The sequence below is a fragment of the Phoxinus phoxinus genome, assembly GCF_949152265.1.
Source record: "Phoxinus phoxinus genome assembly, chromosome: 2".
NCBI lineage: Eukaryota > Metazoa > Chordata > Actinopteri > Cypriniformes > Leuciscidae > Phoxinus > Phoxinus phoxinus.
Window position 1 is genome coordinate 19,962,937 of NC_136877.1, and position 6,000 is coordinate 19,968,936.

The window sequence follows — 6,000 nt, forward strand, 5'->3', positions numbered from 1 at the left end:
ATGACAAGAGAAGGAGATGAAAATAAAATAATGGTGAGCAAAAGCAGAGAGAGTGATACGAGAGGTTCAGCGATTCTTGCCCATCTTGTCTTAGATTTATTATTGATGTGGGGGTTGAGTGAGAACTGTGAGTCAGGAACAGAGCACAATGTGTTCAGTGACATCAGCTGGGGCGATGACGCGTATTTAAAAAGGGAATATATATACATGGACGTCCACACTGACAACCAACAATAGATGTGGCTAAAAGTCTATGATTGGCAGGCCTCTCGTTTATATCTGTGGGTTGTAACAGTATTGACCGAGTGGCTTCTTGACCCGTCTTGTCTGTTGGTTTCTGTATTTATTGGATGGGAAGTGAGAACTGGGATTCCTTTTGTTCCCTCTGGATAGATGGTGGAGTTATATCAGGAATTCTGATAATGCATGCTTGTGGATTGGACTGTTATGACAGACCTAGAACTGATCTGGGTGGTAAAAAAAACATCATAAACTTGAACTGTTTTGAATAGCATTGGTTCTCAATGAGAATTCAAAAGGGCTGCTGAATTCAAAGGGAGACGATGAAGAAAAGCTAACTTTTTTAACATTTACTAGAGCTCTGGAATATTGTGATAAAATTGCTTGTCTCTCTGCAGTCTTTTGAAAACCATTACCAAAGGACAATGCAAAAATAGAAGCATGTTGTAAGACGTTGATAATGAAATGTGACAAAATCCTTTCAAGGACTTGCTGAATACCAAGGAATAGCTCTCAATGTATTAACGTCTGAAATTGTCAGATTTTGTTACCCTGAATTTTCTTTGCATTATCATCATGACCATGAACTTTACCTAAAGAGAGGAATTACAGTATTTAAAACCTTAGAAAAAGACCTGTAGTTTTGTTTTACCTAGTATGTAAGTTTAAATACATTTGGTGTAAAGATGCTCTAGATTAATCAATATTATTTTTAATCAATTTAAACACATTTAGGCCTACTAATTTAACTTATTTTGCACAGACACACACACACTGTCTATCTAGACATCAGACATTAATGTAGCGACTAAACATATGCTTCAAACACCATTCTGGCAAAAAAAAACAACAACAAAAAAACAAGGGAAGATCCATCAGCAGATGCCTGAAATCGCCCAGTTCTTGGATCCATTAGTCCTATGAGTATAACATGATGTAAGGAATGTAAGTGTAAGAAATATGGTTGTATGTGACCGATGGCTTAGAAATGGTTCTTGAACTCTTCTGGTTCAATCATTTCTCTTCTCTTTCTGTTTTTCCAATATACCCTTAATCCTCCCTATGAGGATAACATATTAAAGTAAAAGCCCTGACATATAGGGTATAGGTTATATTCGCAATAGCACACTACCAAAGTGATCTTATTATGTCTGCTGTATACTATGTATAGTGTATCCATAGTATGCAAAAAAAAAAAACAATTATGTAGAGAATACCTATACCTATAAAATGTGTAGTATATAACAGTGTATACTGCAAGGAAAACTGCATCCACAATGCAATGTATTGGAATAGACTAGTGACACGCAAATCCGTGAATGAAAATTACATGAGTTGTTGCTTAACACATAGCATATGCCACTTGGGGAAAGAACATGTATTGTAGTCCTAACTATTTTTGTTTTCCCTTTGAATTGAATTTTATTATTTATTTTATTATCCCATTGAAATATTAGTTTTGTTTGTTTTAAGCATAAACTCTTGATAATCAATTTCATTAAGAAAACAATACTTTTACTGCACCCACACACCGGACGCGAATAGCGCGTCAGGCGCGAGTGATTTCAATGTTAAGTCAATGCAAAGACGCGTTACACGCGTTTTACGCGCGTAACGCGTCTTTGCATTGACTTAACATTGAAATGACTCGCGCCTGACGCGCTATTCGCGTCCGGTGTGAACGCACCATTAGGGGTAGTTTACCCAAAAATGGCAGAAGAGTGATTTTTGTTTTAGACTTCTTATTCATGACCAGTGTTTTTTTTTTTGCTCATCTGCGCTTCCACGTTCATCAATACGTCATGCGTTGGGTCAGTGTTCACTCTTCGGCAGGAACTCGACTTGCGTACGGCCATTGCCAGAAGCTAATTATTATAGTTTATAAAGTTATAAATATTGATATTTTTCTTACAAAAACGCTTCGCTTCAGAAGGTCTTTAATAACACCCTGGAGCCGTATGGATTACTTTAATGGTGGATGTGTGCGCTTTTTTGGGCTTCAAAATTCAAGTTACTGTTCACTCCCTTTTTTAAAGCTTGGAAGATCCAGGGTATATATTGTATATATATATGTATATATATATGTATATATATATATATATATATATATATATAACTCTGATTGTGCTTGGATAAAAGAAGAAAGTCATATATGGCTTGAGGGTGAGTAGATGGGTATGGGATGGTTTTAATTTGTGGGGGAACTAACCCTTTTAAAATCTAAAGTATTTTGCTTGTCAAGAAAATGCATGTTGATTTAAGAATGTGTATATATCTGTACTGGAAGACAAGATGAAAATATTAATTAAGAAAACAATGTTTGGCAACACTTTATTTTGATAGTCCCTTTTGGACATTCTGTTGACCATTACTAACTTTGCAGCTTAGTTGACATGCACAGTGTCAACTAAGTCTCATTAGAGTATTAGTAGACTGTCTGCTTAATATCTGCTAACTCTTTATTGTGATGGTCTTCCAGCAGAAATTCTACTGATATAAGTAACTTTGCATAAGTCAACTTATTCTAACCCTAACCCTATCTACTAATACTCTACTAACACTCCAATGTTACTTATGGTCAACATAATGTATTAAAGGCACCATCAAAATAAAGTGAAACCCATTTTAGTTGGCAGAACATTGATAATATCAAGTGATAGAAGAAAATCCAGCTCCCTGATCCGAACAATAAAAGACCCTCTCACATGACATCAAGATGCAGTTCAGAACCGATGAATTTTTGTCTCATTATCAAGCACGTCAAGATTACAAGCGCAGATTGAGTGGTACTAGAGGAAAGTTACATCAAGAAAGCAGTTGTCAAGAGTGGTGACAAGTACTGAGGAGTATGAAAACATCAGCAGAATCTGACAGATTAGGTCACAAAGACAGACGACATACAGAAAACAAAGACACGGGGGCAACATCAGATGTTATTTTAGGATATGTCATGCATTATTTTACTGTGTTGTATAGGACTGATCTGATCTGTTTTGACTGATCTAAATTTTCAGGGAAGCTGATATTTAATTCAATATTGATCAAATCAATAAAAAATGAAGAATGTATTTTAAAATGTATTGGATTTCTGGGATGGCAAAGCTGTTTTTCAGCAGCCATTACCATTACGACAGTCCTTAGTGTCGCATGATCTCTCAGAGATCATTATAATGCACTGCCTTTGCGCTCAAGAAACGTTTCTTTCTTTAAAAAAAAGTATGTTAAAACTGTTGTACTGCTTAATATTTGTGTGGTAACCATTGTATGTAATTTTCAGGATTATTTGATGAATTGGAAGTTCAAAAGAACAGCATTTATCTGAAATGTAAATCTTTTGAAAAATATATTTACTGTCAATTTTGATAATTAGCCCTTTAGTCCAGGATAAAAGTATGAAGATATTTATATTGCTGAAAGTCGAAAAATTTGAATATCGTGCAAAATTTCATTTCAGTAATTCAACTTAACGTTGATGATTATGGCTTACAGCTTATGACAACCCCAAAGTGAAAAGGTTTTCATAAGCTGTAAGCCATAATCATCAAAGTTACAACAAATAAAGGCTTGAAATATCTCACTTTGCTTAAGTCTATATATATTAGTTTCACCTTTTAAGTTGAATTACTGAAATAAATGAACTTTTGCGCGATATTCTAATTTGTCGAGTGTCACCTGTACAGTATGCAGTATATAATTAAAACCTTACTGACCCCAAACTTTTGACTATTCAAAGTTTTGACCACTTCAACTCTTATCTTAAACAAAAGCGGGCTGGATGACACTAAAGTGAAGGTTATTGGCTCAAATTGCTACCTCTGATAATAATTGTTTATCTGTAGAAGGATGCTGCTGGTGTTGGGTAATTATAAAACTAATAACCTACTGATAACTGAACAAAGCATGTGTCAGATCTTTCTTTCTTATCATTCTGCTAAGAACATCCCAAATAAGCTGGTGAACTAGTCTTTGTTGATCTCATGCGGTCTTGCAGATTGTGTGACTTTGACACATTGATGTTCTGTAAGCTGCCCTCTCGTTCATGCACACACACACACACACTCTCTCTCTCTTTCGTTCTTTCTCACGCTCTTTCTGTCTATATTTCACCCCCTGTTCACATTCGTTCTCACCTACTCCCTCTACATCACACATTGTGATGATGATGTTGCCTGTCATTATGAGTAAGCTTCTTGGTTTCAGATTCATATCTTTGGCATATCTACGAGTGAAACATTGACTTGTTCTTATAATTAACATGTTTTTTTTTTCTTTTTCTAATTTAACCCAAAACACACACACCCACAATTAGCAGCAATAATTTCAAAAGAGAAAGAATATAGTGCACTTCAAGTCAAGCGGGATTTTAGAAGGCTGAAATGGGCAAGGGATTTTTCATACGTCGCGTATCTGACTAAAGCATGACATATCAGCTGACATGACACACATTACTCCAATGGCTGAATCATTCAAATGAGCAATGTGTTTTACAAATCACTGAACAAAGCCATCAAAAGAGTCAGTGCCAAAGAACAAATCATACACATCATTTGCATACGGCCATGTTAAGATCTACAACACAAAAGTCGTTGACTGGATTAATGAATATTTCCACAAAGCCATCCTCTCAAACATTTCACTCTGTCTCTTCCATCATTTGTATCATGAAAGAGCTGCGTCAGTGTATGGCTGGCATATGAAGGTCTGTTTCTCCAACGGGACTAACTCGATGGCCAGGCAAACCAGGAGGAACATTTATAAATAGTCGTAGCTGGGGGCCATTGGAGAGGGAATCCAGAAATCTGGATTGCTTTTCAGTGCCCTCTCCAGTTATGGAAAGGGCACATATTCTGTGCCTTTCTTTCCCCTCAGTGTCACAGTAATGAGCAATAAAACTAATTTACTGCACTCGAGGCCTTATTTAGAGCACACTTATGCTCCACAGTTTAAACCCATTCAACACATAAATACTGACAATTTTATACATATATTTTTTTTTTCATTTGAGAGCCCTGGGAGTCCACAGAAACACGAAATGCAACACCTAGAAATCTCAGAAAAGTGTATGTGTACTTTATTTACTTCCCTTAAGAGTTAAATATCTCCGGACCGGTACACGCAGTGTGTTTATCGTGCAATTTATATGCGAAAATTAGTTTTTACATGCATAGGATACGCATGGGTTGGTTAGGGTAGGTTTAGTAGTGGTGTGCATGTGTATTACACGCAATGAAGTGCGTATCAACTGCACGCGAAAACTGCGATCATATGCACGTAAAATCTAATTTTCGCGTATAAATTGCACGATAAACACAATGGGCGCTATAGAGACGCAATTACGTGCAAGAGGCTGGCCTGACCGTCAGTCAGAATGACAGTTGACAGATGTGAACGCGGTAACTTCCTGTTACTACGAATACGTTGGATATATTCACCTCTGAGAAGAAGGTAGATGGATTGTATTTGTGTTAATCTTAATTTTTCCTTTTTTCTTTCTTTCTGTGCGATAAGGAGTGAACTGAAGTGCTATTAGAGTCTCATGAACATATACGTCGCGACTCGCGTAGCGCTGCACAGACTAACAGCCAAGGTCAGGATTTTTTGTAAACAATAAGTTAAATTTCACATTGTAATCCCCCAGAACACTTGGAATATGCATGGATTCATTCTGTGATAGGCTACTTTTGAGTCTTTTTTAAACAGCTTGACGAGCGCAAATGGGCATTTTTTAATGATCCTATTGTGTATGTGCTTATGTGTGCT